Raw genomic sequence first — 16,026 nt, 5'->3', positions numbered from 1 at the left:
TAATCCATTTATTGTTAAAGACCCAAAGATATGTTACTCTCGGCCAATCTTTCGATATTTATATAGTCCGTCTGTTTAATGGTGACAGTGTTATCGCATACACCATTCACGTTATTTGGTTCCAATACTTCGGGCACCAATTTGTTGAATGCCCACAGAGGAACACAAACATCCCAGCAAACTTTGCGCGCTTCGAAAAGTGGCTATTATCGCTCTATTCGCACTTCACGAGGGAGTTATCTCTCGCGTTCAAGCATCACTCTGAAGTACCCCCACACAAGAAACCTTTCTAAAAACAGAAACAAGGAAACGCAGCCTCACTCCAAAACAAAGCATCTTTTCCACCCCAACCCCCGTCACACGCACACACACACTGTAGCTTAGGCCTATCACGCACCGGAAGCGCCCCCAAGCGGGACAATAACGTAGAGATACGCAAACGATGCCTAATCATCACGCGCGATTAGCCAATACGTAAAAGTACTTGCAACGATGACAGGGTGGAGGAAAGGCCAAAGAATTGTACTCACCCGATCACGATCCGAGACCAGATGCCGACATCTAAACACATCGCTGTGAGGAGAAAAAATTCCAATCAGAGCTTCGATTCCGTCAACTGAGAGCACGTGAATTACTGCTACGTAGGCCTACGCCAGGTCACGTTTGCCTTTCTTTTGAGGCGACGGCGCGCACTGCACGCTACATTCGTTCGTCTGCTAAGAGCGCGCGCTCACGTGATGCGAACGTCACATGACGTCGGGTGAGTGATGGCTTCGCGCCATCTATCGAGTAGTTCGAGAAAAACGATCGAGAGGTTTCGGGGCGAGCCGTCACACACGGTTCGGAAGGGGCGCTCTGGCATCGCGTGCTGCCGTGAAGTGAAAGGAAATGCAGCTACTCAAGCGTGGGCTCTGTTTAACAACAAACGGGAAAGACATTAATTCTAAAGAAGGACCTGAAATACGACGAGGAAGCACAACTACAGTCAGTCTCACTGCAATTTCTCAGCTCCTGAATGAGTTTTTCTATTTCTATTATTATTTCTTTTCCTTTTGGCTTCTAAACCATCATGCTATATCGAACTACGAGCCCCCGCGGGGCTCAGGACCTTATAATGTTATTTTATCTGGACATATTTCGTAGCAGAACTGGCCACTCTACTTCGATGATTTCCAGACAAGATCACACAGTTCTATTAGGTGATTCCTCTTGGAACCAGCACATCGCAAATATTACTTCCGCTGCATCTAATAAACTGGGTTTCCTTTTTCTCTTCTACGTTACTTTCCTTCTAAACATCTGCTGACTGTACAAATCACAAATCCGTCCTACCATGGAATATTGTTCCCACATCTAGGGTAGTGCATCGAAAACTTCTCCCAGGCTTCTGGACGCCATTCAGAAGAGGGCAGTCAGATCAATTAATAACCCAACTCTTACAAAGTTTCTCCACTCTCTGTCTTAGACGTTCACTGTTCATCTGATTTGGTATCTGTAATTCCTCCACTCTATTCCAAATAAGTTCAAACACGTGCCGTAGCCAGTTAGCAAACTCACAGAACCAACTTTTCTTCTTCCTCATTTATGCCTTCCACTTCTGTTTTCTGAAAGAACTTTCCTTCATATGTATTTCCTGAAAACTAAAATCTATAGAAGTATTTTCGGTCTTCTCAACTTTTAACCCATGCTCGGTACTATGTACTAAAGGTTCTTATGCCTTTCTTGTTTGGACTTTTCATATATATAAAAAAAAAAAGCAAAACTGGCACTCTAATTGTGAGGATATGAATTTATGAACTTCGCATGAGAAACTCCTTGTCCAATCCACTCTTGAATCGAACCCTGATGGTCTTCCCCTAAGTGAACTGTTTTCAACAAACACACTTCTGGATACACTACTTCAGTGGAATTTGGTACTGTGGACTTCTGTTCCTCATCACCTGCTTAAAAAAAAATGTGGAAACCAAACATTTACAGACATCCGACATCTTCTTGGGTTGAATATTGGCAGTTAGGAGCAAATATTCAACTCCAAGTTTTGCAATGGCCTAGCACGGTGTAAGAACCCTTGAAAATTGGGGGGGGGGGGGGAATAACGTGTCTGTCCCGATAAATATTTTTTATAAATATTATAGAAAGAAGACTATCAAATAAAAATAATATAGCTACAATACGTTATTTCTTACGTTTCTGGCAATGGTAACCAGTGTTAAAAGGTCATCAGTAACTTAAAAGTAATAAAACTACAAACGAACCAGATTAATTAAATAAACTCGCTATACTAGCTATCAAACACAAAAAAAAAAGCTACCAAAATGAACTTAAATGCAACCAAAATAAAGTGAGTATTTGAAGGTAACATCAGAAGACAGGCGCTGTGTCCGAAGGAAAGTTCACAGTCCGCCAAGAGTGCGGAGTTGGGGGAGGGGGGACCCTTGGTGCCGCTTGACAATCAACACTATACGCTATAAAAAATCCGCCAAGAGTTACATCTAAGGACTTCAGAAAAGTGCAAAGAGTGCAACCCATACCCCATGAGGGATTTTCAGAGACACCTGTACAGCTCCCTGAAGAATATCCATGGGAGGGGGGATACGTTAGGCGGATCTTGGTTCCCTGGAGGATATCAGAGGACTGTTTCGCGCGGGATCAATGATCCTCATGGATCGCAATTCAAGTTCAGAATTTCAATGCCGAAATCCACATCGACACGGATTGAGCAACTGGCGATCAAAAAGTTAAATTTCCCAGATCAAATAAAAACCAAAATTTTATAGTGGACAGCGGGATCGAGGCAAGAGGAGGGCGCCAAAAACTCCGAGCTCTACATTAAGGCATTTCAAATACAGTGTAGCCCGATTCCCACGTATGTTTCCATTATTTGGAGATCTGCTCCAGATATGTTCCTGGCCAACACTTTATGAGTCTGAAATATTAGTTAAGGTGGATAAACAGAGTGATAAGGAAATCATTTACAATACCTAGAAGTGTCCTGTTCTTCAATCTCAGTCTTATCCCTTGGAAACAGAGAACCGCTTACCAGAACATAAAAATATTAGTTGAGATCATTACAATATAGATGCCTCATGTGTGACCAACATAATCCAAGGTCCACGGAGAGAAATGAGAAACCAAGTCGACTCGGGCCTGCCCTTGAACAGCTCCTTGACAAATATGAAGTGCCTGAATAGAACACTTCATTTAGACATAATTCATATATTTAATAATTTAAATATCATTCCAGAGAAAATTGTAATGACATATAATTAAGGAAAAAAATCACAACACAAATTTAACAACACATCCCAATATGACATCAACGTGAAGAAAAGATCGACCAATGAAAATGACATTAACTGTTAGTGGCTTTCTTTCTGATGCTGAGTATGACAACTCAAAAGCATATTTAGAGGGGAGGGGGTCAATCAGATAGGCTCAGAAATTTAATGATAATCGTAGTTATAAGGACACATCTTGTTATTTGGATGGCTGCAAGCGCTTAACTGGGCATATCCAGGACCGTCTGTATCCCATCGGGGGCACCCTTCCGTTTTGTAATTAATATTTGTAACTTCGTTTTTAAAGCGCTCTCTAATGTATTAAAGAGCGTACATTTTTTTTTTTTAAATTGCAATAAAGTATTATTATTATTGTTTTTGTTGCTATATTATTTCTCCCTGATAGGGAGGGGTTCCATCCCGTGACGGTTACTGCTACTAAGTGAACAGGGTGGTTGCTATGTCTGGCGTTACTGTTGGTCGAGGAACTCTCTGCCTATCCTACAGGTGTTCAGGATTGCGACTCTCTGGGGTTGCTTGTAGGTGTTCTCTGGGAGTACTACTACTATTATTATTGTTGTTGCTGCTCTTGTATTATTTCTCCCTGATTGGAGGTTTCCACCCTGTGACGGGTATTGCTACGAAGTACACAGGGTGGTTGTTATATTTGATGTTACTGTTGGTTGAAGAACTCTCTGATTGTCCTACAGGTGTTCAGGATTACGACTTTCTGGAGTTCTTTGTACGTGTTCTCTGGGAGACCTATTGCTGCTTGGCTCTTATGTAGGGTCTTCGGCACCATACCGGTGGTTGACAAGAAGATCGGGATGGTCGTTACTTGTTGCATATGTCACATCTCTTTGATCTCCTATCTTAGGTTCGTGTACTTACTGATTTTTTCCTCATGGGTTTTCTGGAGGTTGCCAGTGTTAGGCACCGCCATTTCAATCAGATAGGTAGCCTTTTCCTTCTTGTCGACAAGGGTTATGTCCGGTCTGTTGTGCGGGATTGTCATGTCATGTCCGTTATTTTGGCGCAGTCCCAGTATAGCTTGTGGGTGGGGTCTCTAGTACTGCCTGGGGTTCGTACTTGTAGTACGGTACACTTACTTTGATCAACTGGTATTTCCTCGCTAGCTTCTGATGTATTATTATTATAGATAATACAGTAGAACATGTGTTATATATAAAGTGGGCCAAAAATATCTGAACGAATTCAGGGAGACACCCTGGGGAGGACTGGATAAGAAAAACATTTATAAACATCATTTTTTATTTGTCCTCTTTATTCCGCTTATTTTATGAAGGGAAAAAAATAGGAAAAAGAAAATCTAAAAAATGAGATTGGTTCAAGGAGTTATACTTTATTCACTTTATAGTACAAGAGAGCTGGCATATTTGTGAATGGAGTTCAAAAGAGAATGAGAGTTGTCAAAAATTCAATGAGCTAGTGATTCTGCTTAAGGAACTAAACTAACACCCATGCTCGCAGTATCAAGGAGAAACAGAATAAGATTCCTGACTTTGCCTAAGGAGGAGTGTCGAAGTTGATTTTGCTTCGGATGTCAACTGCTAGACAAGTTATTGTAGTTAAGCGGGCTAGACTAGCTACTCCATTTCACTACAATATCTACTTTTGGGGGCCCCCTATAATTAGGGATTCAAGAACGGGCCGGATAAATCCATGCGGAAAGACAGCCCTGGGCACATCCTCATTAAATACAGGTTCATCCTGAAAGTCCTGTTGATTTCGTCGAAATCGAAGTATAAGGTCCAACCAGACTTCTGCATCAAACTTTGAAGAAAAGTCACAGTGTTTTCGTGAGTAATAGGGCTCCTTTACCATGTAAAGTGGGGTTTGATGCTTTGGGACTTGAGGTGGTTATAGCCGCCTCATGCTTTTCTGTATGCAATTCCTTATGGAATAATCCCAGCAGACAGAATAGAAAATCCATTCTGCCTATTGGGGTACTCCGAAAGGTCTACACCTTTCAGAACACCCCAGGCGCCTCCGTAGCCAGGTGGGAAGGAGCAACAGTGCGTAGCACACCTTCTTGATTAGACCGGGGTTCGAGCCCGTAACCACCAAATACGGAGAATGGGGAAAGGTCAGGGAATGACCACCGCATATCCCGGAGCAATATGGCCTTAGTTGCTAATGCTCCTAAAAACCAAATAACAAACAAACAAACAACAGAACACCCCAAGATGAATGGATTACAGCAGTATAGGGAAAAAACTCCATCGACAGCCAAATATATATATTTTTAATACTTGGTTTAAACAATGCAATTATTGAGTTCTGAGTTTCACACCGGCGAAAATGTTAGACCTGACACACCCTGAATGAATTCTGGTTTCACCACTATGAACAAAGGAAGGGAGGGCTCCATAAAACTTTTCTGCATCCAAAAAAAATTTAACAAAAGACCAAACCAGTCAAGGAAAGTCATGTTTACTGTGGACCACAATCAATTCAGCCCGGTACATATTGCTAATTGTCTGGTGGCACGGCCCCCTCCCCCAACTCCGCAGCCAAATAATTATGAAATTAAAGGTGTCGTGAATGGTAATTTTAGTAATGGAATATAACTGGAACTCAAATACAATAAAATTCACTCTCCAATAAGTATTACGCCTGCTGCAAGTAAGCAAAACTTACTGATGTCCAGTTGCAGAAATCTGTCTTCATGAATCCTCGAAAAAATCTGGTTGATAAGACTAATCCAGTTAAATAACATTTGATAGTAATGTAACAGCGTAGACAGCTGGCATGCAGTAGATTACGACAAAATTGTCCTTTTTAACAGGAAACCAAGGGATTAGTGCAAGACCAAGGACAAGTACAGTCCAAGGGCAAGCGTTGATCGTGCACTTTTCTGAACAGTAACATTGTGGAAGGGCTTAATGAAGAGTCACATCCTTTTTGGTTCACGTTACAATACTCTTCTTTGTGTGAACAATGGCCATCATCATCAGCCGAGAAAATTGCGTATTTTAGTGTGCCCTGCTTGTCTTTGTATGACCGTAGTGTCATTATCACAAAGCTGCCCAAATTCACAGCTGGCGGGCGATTATGCTCCTCTACAGACCACCTTGGACTAATGATCCGTGCAGCTGCTATTATAACATCAGGTGGAGTCCCCTGGGATAAATAAAAAAAATAAAAAGGCTCAGGGAGACGCAATATCCCTTAGAATGATTGTTTAACGGCAATTTATTTCATAAGCATGAGCAACAGATGAACGGGAATTAAGCGAAAGCACCATCCACCCTGGCAAAAATGCCCAAATCACACAAATGTGGTGACACCAGAGCCAAGGCAGACAAGTTTGCGTCTCAGCCCAGTGATTAACTAGAAAGGAAATCAACCACCCTGCCCACGGCGTTCGTGTTCAAAGGGTTATCGCCTGTATACGGCCTGCATCCATTGATTGCCTTCATTTCCGGCTTCATTGTTCCCCATGTGCGGCGTCCACCAGCCAAAACAAAAACGCCAAATTGGCGTTCTGTCGACGACGTATCATTTCCTGGGGAAGACTCTTCAAGGTCGATGGGAGAAGAAGAAATCACTCGTTGCAAAGGTATCTTTCCAGCCCCCCTCCCACAAGCGCCTCTCCCTTTTGCCACAGAGGGTTGGGTGGAGGAGTGGGGGGATGCGCTACCATTAGCAACACTCCGACTGCTCTCCGAGCCATTTTCCAGTTAAAAAACTGTTTGGCAATCTTATCGCCACAGGTATGCGAAGCATTCGCTCATGCGCACGCAAGCTAAAAATGGCAAACAAAACAAAACACCCTTCTGGTCGAGATCCGGAGGTTACCCACGAATATTTGGCTTCACCTCGTTGACCGTGTGGCTAAAAGCCATCGTTTCCAAGTCGGGTGAATAAGTGCTAAGTCGATCTGAATTCAGAGATTCTCTTGCGTCACAACCACCAACCTTCACCAGTTGTCTCGCGCACACAATGCGGCTGCACATCACTAGCACGTGCTGCACATGTGGAAATTGGTAGCGTGGAACGCGGGTGATCGAATATTATCACCAGCAACAGGTTCTGTTAGGGGTAGCAATCGTTTGGTCAAGGCCGCGGTAATGACGGCTGTATTTCAAACAGAACCCACCTGGTCTGGCTCGTAAAGAAACCAAGCGAAAACGGGGCGAGGGAAAAGGAGGGGGATGCCCAGCCATTTAGATCCGTCTCTAGCGTACGCAACAGGTGTCTGGTCGAAATAATTTGTAACGCTAGCTGCGCAACTACGGAGCTGCATGATCGGAAAAGGGGGTGGGGGGACGGACGGAGGTAAAAGGCGAAGAGGCTTTCGGCAAAGTGAAGACAATCGAACTCTGTAGCGTCCCTGTGAACGCTGACGTGAAGGTCGAAGGACGGCCAATAGATCACCTGCAACCGGCGGCGCAATGGGGTCAAAATTAATATGGCCCGTGGAGATTGCTATCTCGGCTTCAATCAGAAATATAGAGACTCGTGGTCGCGCGCATAAACATGTCGGCAACGAGAATAAATGGATCCTGCCAAACCGGAACTTCCCTCAGCAGCTGATATGAGCCATAAATTATGGAAGCACTTTTAAACAGCACAATTACATATCCAGAAACGGGGACCGGCAAGGCAATGAATTGATGATGTGGGGTAATTCTGCAGAAAGTAGACGACTGCGTAAGGGAACGAGCGGTTGCCTTTGGAAGGAGAGAAAGAAAGAAAGAACTTTTGCAAATGGAGAGAACGAGATCCGTCCCTGTCAGCCATTTGTAAATAAAAATATTGGCGAAAAGCAGTGAGGTGGGGAGCTTCTAGGTTGAATTACCTCGTACAAATATGTGCACACACCCAAAGTATATCAATAGCATCGCGTGTCTTTTCCACTATTGATATGTGGCGTTTCCAATATGACCAAATACCACATCACTCCTGTTGACTCACGCAGTTCCTGCCTTATCCTGCTCACGCAGTGCAAATTCGTGCTACTCCGTCTTTTTTTCAGGGAAAATCGCAAACACAACTCCACTTCCCCCATTCCAGGCATTGCTAGTTCGTTCATTGACTCATTGATCTGTCTAATTCCACAAGGTTATCGAAAAAATTTAAGCTAGTTAAATGAATATATATTTTTTTGTTTATATTCTAGGATGGTCTAAAAATAAAGGTAAGTTCGTCCTGTTTCATTTACTTTTTTCTGGGACAAACCTGCATACAATGCAAATTTGTTTACAAGTAAATTCCCAAATGCAAAATAGTTGCACGGGCATGTTAAACATTGGGATAGAAGAGAACCCTGTTCGCACTTTACTTTCACTTCTGTAAGATGCATTTTTTAGAAAATACATAAAGGGAAGAGTTGTTCCAGAGACCAAAAGAAGACATTAATGGAGATCGGGTGGGTAATGTGCATCTTCTGCCGTTCTCTTTGCAACCCGCGTTATGGTTTTTATTGAAAGAAGTCGGTAGTAGGGTAGTACTGGATGGATTAAGGATAGAGATGGAATTGGAGTCCGTCCCCTACATGGAAAAGCGCTCTGGCCCAGTGAGACGTTTTCACCAGGGGCCCGTAGCGGTCCTCGACGCTCCTGATTCCTTTCTGCGTCCGTAATTCTCTTCTAGAGTCTAACCCTCAACTAATTCATGCTCCTGGAAAAGCTAAGGATCCAACTGAGTAGATATGTTAACAAAATAATAAATAATCTTATCTGGATTAAAGGTGTTACAATATGGAAGGAGTTAAGCTGAAATAGGCACGCACTAACTTTCCGACCTGCTTATGGGAAGGACTAGCGTGAATCCTTTTATAAAAAATAAATGGATAAAAAATATATTTTATTTTTTCTAAATTTCTGCATTCGTCCTTGCTAAGTCGCCAAAACTTCTAAACCTTTTACTACAATAATTTTGTTATTTTCTGATCTATGTGTGATGCAACAAATTGTCACGCACCGATGGACCCGTTTAAGATGATTTCCCACAATCTTCATAATCCAATGGAGCTCCATCGCTAAGGTTATTTTATTTTATTATATTTTTAAATTTGATAATCCTATCCATTACTGAATGATAGAAGATTTCTGTTATCTAATGTATTCAAAGGGTGGGTGATCAAAAAGTTCGCAGGGGACTGATTATATTGAAATCAGCTTTCCAAGAAGATGCTATTTGTCGTTCTAAGAGACTTTTCAGTGATTTCAAAGTTTAAAGAAGGCTGCCTGTCCGTCGAACATGATCCTCACTCTGGATGCCCTTTATCTTCAAAAACCAATGATTCAGTCGCTCGTGTTCGTTATCTGATCAAAAGTGATCGTCGCTTAGCAATCCACGAAGTTAACGGTGAGAGTGGTATTTCTTATGAGACATAACAATCAATTTTAATAAGATTTTCATAGAAAATGTTAGCCAGCGGTACCAATTAAACAAATGCTACTGTACATAATTAATGAATCATCTCCCAGCTTGATCGATATGAACCTCTGCAAAAATAAATCGCGCAAAGGACACTGCGCATGAGAATATTTTAAATACTGCAATGCCACTTAGCAATTGTCAATTCAGAAGCCCATGAAACATCGCTTTATGTTAAGTGTGATTAAAACCCTCCTTTTCAACAAATTTTCAAATCAGATGAAGTGAAGAGTTGCAAGTTTGAATGGACAACAAATTGTATTTAAATCAGCTACAAAAGCTAACATGTGGACAAAGAAAGAAGTTAACCCTTCGACTTACTGTGCATCCTGCAATTAAATCTTTGGGGATCCTGTAGCGATCGCATAATTAGCCAATGCCACTGAGATGTGTTTAAGCCTGCTCAGCCTAATTGAAATGAAATGCGTACAGCATCACCATGCAGGCATTTGGACTGCTAAATTTTATTACTGGATTACGATTTTCCTTCTATAAGCAATAGACGTGCCCTATGCAATAGAAAACCATTGAAATGACCAAAAATGGAGCCATTCATTTCCAACATGTGTACTCCCTCCTCCCGACACTGCGTGGAAAAAACCCTGCGTTCGAATCCCGTGAAAAAAACGCAAAGAATTTTTATGGACTCTTTTTCACAACGTGGCTAAGTTAGTTGGTCTCAAGAGAGGGTTGCATGGTTTCTTCTCTCGGAAACTCGAGTTTGTCGTCCGTCAAACAGGCAAATCGACAACAATTTACAGACACAATATAGTGACGCCTCATAGGCTTAGACGCTTTGGTGCTTAACAACTCCCTATTGTGATGGAAAACTTGAACAAAATGAAGTCTGTGTATGGATACAATCAGTGACGATCCACTGATGATAATTTGGCGCTTAAATTAATCTTCTCTGTAAAAATTCTAAGGGAAAGTTGGGTGAAACTCGACAATTGCTCTTGGCATCTCCAAGACTTTTGATCTTGTTTAAAATATACACAGTATATATATGGCCACAGGACAGCAACATGCTAGAAGTGCAATGCTGGTCTTCCCTCTTTATCCCTTGTATATTATTGGCCTTCTTACATTGACTGGAAATCTTATCCACAGTTTTTCAGCATACTACATTCCGTCTTCCAGTTTCAGAAATCTTGCTCTGCACAAACAGCTTCAACTTCTCGAACTTCCACCGCCAATTTCTTAAATGCTAATCTCTGGGCAATCCTCTAGAGGGGGACGAAGAAAACCTTGTTAACTTCACTCCTTCTAAATCTCAGTCCTGTGTTATTTTCCACTTGTTTTATAATAAAATCAACTGGGTTTTCTTTTTCCTGTCAGCCTTACTGACTATACAAACTTCAAATCTCAGCTAGTATTTACAGATGCACCTGCCTGTAAAAGAACATCAACAACAGTTACATGACCTCTTACACAAGCCTAGTGAATACATCCAATTCACACATTTACAGATAAATTGTCAATTATGTGGGGTTCAAATAGTGTCAGAAAAAAAACTTTCGCTCGCTTAAACAGATATTCAGCAATAATAGACACCCTTCCCCGCATTAGTGCCTTACAAGGAAATTTTATGGGGGGGGGGATTTAGTTATATATGATTTGTACAACGCCATACAGGTAACAACTTTGAATTTGGGAAAGAACACTAAACACTGCATTGCTAGTAATAATTGCACCACTTTAATCCATCTGCACAACAACAAGAGCTGCTGACTCTGTAAACCTTAAATTCTCCCTACCATGGAACACTGTTTCCATGTCTCAGGTGGATCCCATAAGACTTTTCTCTCTCGAGCTCCTAGACTCCTAAAAGAGGGCAGCCAGGCTAATTAATGATCCATCTTACAAACTCTCTCCACTCTTTGTCGCCCAGACGTTCAGTTTCTGCTGTATGCCTTTTCTAGATATTTCCACTGGCATAAATTTTCTGAATTGGTATCTATAATTCCAGCTGTTTCTTCCAAACCAGTCCGAATGCGTAAATCAACTGGTCAACATATCCATTCAATGTCCAATCCAAACTCACAGGATTAACTTTTCCTCATTTACCCCTTTCACTTCTGTTCTTTGGAAAAACCTTTCTTTACACGTATTTTTCGAAATATCAACAAAGGTAGCTTCTCTCTTCAACCCATACATGTTACTGAAGTGCTACAAGTTCTCACACTTTTCTCGTTTGGGTTTACCATTAAAAAAAAACAAAAAACAAAATGTAACGTGAAAAAAATTCACATAACCAGGTTGAACTAAACATGTTAATTATATTTCCCATGTCCACACCAACGCGGAAGTCCAGCGTTCAATTAACCCTTCGTGGCAAAATTCCTTTTCTCAGATCCCAACATCATAAAGTTACAAAATCCGGGAACTTTACTGATACCTAAGGAAAAACCTCGCAGAAGGTATTCAACATACACGCATGTTCAGTGTGACGCAACAACCGCGTTCGCTTAACGTGCAACAGGTACAACAATAGGGATAAAGCCCACGTGGTTTGACACTAATCTTTCTTATCTGCACAAAGGGTATGGTGACTTAAGCCTGTAACCCGCATGCACTGCGAAATAATGGATCATTTGGCCATAATTTTAAAGGATTTTTCTCCCTGCTTTGTTAACTCAACTGATAAAGATAACAAACACGGCATTCCTGTGTCAGAGGCCAAAGAACCAAGAAGTGAACTACAATCACTTTCACGTCTGAAATAAGAAATTCTCAAAAACTTTAAAAAAAAAAATAGCATTACTCTAGTAAGAAAGTTGAATTCCATGAATATACAAACAGTGGAAGTTCAAAACGTTTTTCATGATTACTTTTTTGTTTTTTTTAATTTGGCAGTTCGGGCAGATCAGTTTAGCGATTAGGCCTGCCAAATGGACTGGAATAACTGCGTGCGTCTATTTACTTCAAACTTATTTCGAATGGTAGAAAAGCACGCACGGACCACGCGTCAAATTCAACACCTTAACTAATGACAAATATCAAACGCACTGCTAACCACCTGTTACCAGGACCGTACGTGATCGCATGACGATTCCGAAGAGTGCCCGAATGCATTCGATATCGATGCACGTGCATCGTTGAAGGTCTCGAGCAATAAAGAAAGTATCACTCGTGCAGAGTTTGTTCCCAACAAGTTAGAAAAGGCACCAATTAAACATTCCCCCTTTCGGTGAAAAACTCCGCCCTTTTGGTTTCCAATGTATCCAACAAATCATTCAAAACTGTACACATTATATTAATGAACCAGAAGTATCACACCCTCCAAAAGCCACTGAATGTGCCTTCAAAAAAGCTCCAACTTTAGATTAAGATCACAATTCACCGATTGTCTAAATTTTGGAGAAACATATTTGAAGAATGAGAGTGGAAGTATTAATTTGGTAAGCAAAATTTGGTTATCCGAGCTGCTAATCCCGAGGTTCCATGATTAGTAACTGCCAACTCAGTAAGAGGCATGGTCTGAAAATCATGACCGTGAACGGGTGGTTTTCGGGACCTTATTTAGAAGCAGGAAATATTTTAACCGGGTAACAAACAGCTTCTAGACCCCTCCTCCTTCTCCTGTTCCAGTTTTACATATGTCGACATGAAGCAACGTACGCAGAACTTGAACAACAGCATTATTTGAGTTATTAATGTTCTTTGTTTTCTTCTCCTCATAATAGACTACAATTTGTAAGAGCCAGGCATTTTCAACATTTTACGGCATGTTATCTCACGATTCCTCCAGATCGGGTTGTCTTCCGTGTATGAATCACCGACAGCCTAGGGTTCGTTCTAGAATCTTTGTAAATAGTCGACAGAATTACCAGTTTTGTAATGAACTAACCATGTAAACCTTACGATTGGCCATTCATAAAGATCTTTGTATCATCTTTGATTCAAAGTTCAGATTCAGTATCCTTCGCTGGATAACTGAGTAGCGATCCCTCTGGAACTATGAACATCGACTGCACCCAGTTTAGAAATCAATTTTTACCAGCGAGTTCTAGTTGTTAAAGTAGGCTATTAACAAACAGCCGCCCCTCTCCCACGAATAAAGCACGCAGATGGTAAATCAACTTAGAATCTCATGATTGCCAGATCTGATAGCTTCAAGACAGACCCCAACCGTTTCCAAAATGTTTGTAAGCATTATAAATGCTTCCAACTGTTGGGATATATGTCAGTGACATCCATGCCTACCAATAAAATCTTTCCTTCTCCAACTGAAAACAAAAGGAAGTTAGTGGCTGGATGGTTTCTCCCTGATTAAGAGCTCATTGTCGATCTGAGAAAATTTAGATCAGACAGCAAGAAGAGACAATCACTAGCACACTGGATTCATCTGCCCGATTTATAAACAGCATGCATAATAACGATACTTACAAAGAAAATGCCTTCTTCCTCTGGAAGAAAGACCACTTTTTCTTCTTTTTTTTTGCACCAGGTTCAGCCTGTAACTGGTCAAAGCAATATAAATAAATACTGTAATAGTGCAATCATCGGCCATTAATGTGTTTGCAACTTGCCTCAAGCTGGTTTCTTACAGAGTTATTAGCCCCATTTAACCAGCAAACCTATCCACTTTGCTGTCCAGATTCCAATAGTATCTAAATTTCTTAGGAAAATTATCATCCCCCTATCCCACGTGCCTTTCTTTAGAATTTCTTAACTTATCACGCTCTTCTCGGCTTAATCGTGTTCTGAATGTTTTGTCCAGGTGAGGGTCTATTGGTTCCGGGCAATTTCTACCATCCCTACCTAGATGAAGAACGCATCACTGGTTTCCACGAGTGATTAAATTTCTCTCTCGGATTACCCGTACACCGATTCACGTGATCAGGGTAAAGATCAATTCAAAAACCCAAAGGAGAGAAGAAGTAAATAAAAAGAAATTACTATCCAAGGTCTTCTATTATAACCAAAGTACGCGGCTGATTTTTTGGTGGCTTGCAGTGAACGCTGCAGAGATTCCTGCACCAAACAACAGGGGCAACATTCCATTGTTCAAGAAAAGCGATTTGTAGGATTCGTTCAAGTTGTTTTATTCCTTGACTGGCGTCTCGTGTAGGCCATACATCTCCTCTACTGTTTCCATAGTTGCAGGCCATAGAGACAGGTGTTTCCAAGGCTTGATAGAAATTAGCAAATAACGCTAATGAGCCCACTCGCCTCCCTCCCTGCCTTCGTCATTTTCTCTTTCTCATCAGCATCAATGTGTATGTGTGTGTGTGTGTGTGTGTGTGTGTGTTTTTAACACCGCGGGTCCCGCTTTCATTTCTTCTACAGTAAAATGTGGTATTTGCTTGTCCAACGTACTTTATTTTCCTGGGCATGTTATACTCAGTAATTTCCTCTCTAATTGGTCCGCAGAGTGTGGTAGAGATAATTAAGTCGTTGGACAGTGTGTTTGTAGGTGCGTGCGTGCATGCAGAATAAGAAAAGTGCGTCCTTCGCATGAGGATGTCTTCGAAATTAACAATTTGTTCTGGTAGAAAAGTTGGAGAGTGTTTTGTTTTCTTTGTTACCCAAATCGTTCTTGCAAAAGGCCAGCCATTTTGTTAAGCTAACATACAAGATCTCAATCGGACTGTGTGGTGTGAATGATAGTTCTACATGGAAAGGGAGGGGCAGGTCGGTGGGGGGAAGTATGATAAGAATGCCAATTGGCAGAGATGGTTATGATCTTCCTTTACATACTGTAAGAAAGAACCACGAGGAAGTCGCGGATGATTCATATTTAAGAACCTGTTATTCCGCGATTTAATCTAGACACCAAATACTTTCCATCCAGAAAACAGAAAGAAAACACTAAAAATAAAATAAAATAAAATAAAATAATAAATCAAAGTCCATTTAACTTAACTCTCGGACAATATACAACAAATTTCCGAATGACTTTTTGGGTCCTCTCTGAATTCGATGGTTTTTGCTCTCATTTAAAAACGAAGGAGAAATCATCCACCACAAAAGAAAACAACATTTAACCATCCCCGTTACGCAGGGAACAGTTAGGTTTCCGCCAATTTCCCTGCTTCCTATGGTTTCAGCGATGACGTCATCGCCCTTCCATGGTTCGGTGAGGAGGACTAGATGGAAGCAAAAACTACGAGTTGAATAATATGCTCGATAAGTCTACACGAACAGCCCTATCGTTAGTCCTAATGTTTGGGGAGTGTGTAGCCAGGTCCTGTCCATGGCCCCGCATTTTGTGCTCGGCTGGCTTCGCAGGCACCTGTCCCGATAACGCATTGGAGCGTGTCGCGAACAGGCTGGTTGCTAGGAGACAAAGAGGACTAATATGACGTAATTACGGTAATATTGGGATCATACAATT

At 41.4% G+C, this 16,026-nt stretch overlaps 1 protein-coding gene across 4 annotated transcripts in view; it reads right to left on the bottom strand.

Moving 5' to 3' along the window:
* Positions 1-16,026, bottom strand: part of LOC150089039 (homeobox protein cut-like 1) — a 537,440-nt gene that overhangs the window by 215,440 nt on the left and 305,974 nt on the right. The window contains exon 1 of one of the 4 annotated variants that reach the window (XM_090369792.1): positions 531-673. The exons of the other annotated variants lie outside the window; for them this stretch is intronic. The gene's annotated coding sequence lies outside the window, so the exon portion shown is untranslated. Of the gene's footprint in view, positions 1-530; positions 674-16,026 lie in introns of those variants that run through there. 4 annotated transcript variants of the gene reach the window in all.

This window comes from Mastigoproctus giganteus, chromosome 3, assembly GCF_048544385.1.
Source record: "Mastigoproctus giganteus isolate SK-2022 chromosome 3, ASM4854438v1, whole genome shotgun sequence".
Lineage (NCBI taxonomy): Eukaryota > Metazoa > Arthropoda > Arachnida > Uropygi > Thelyphonidae > Mastigoproctus > Mastigoproctus giganteus.
This window is presented reverse-complemented; position numbering and strand designations above follow the sequence as displayed.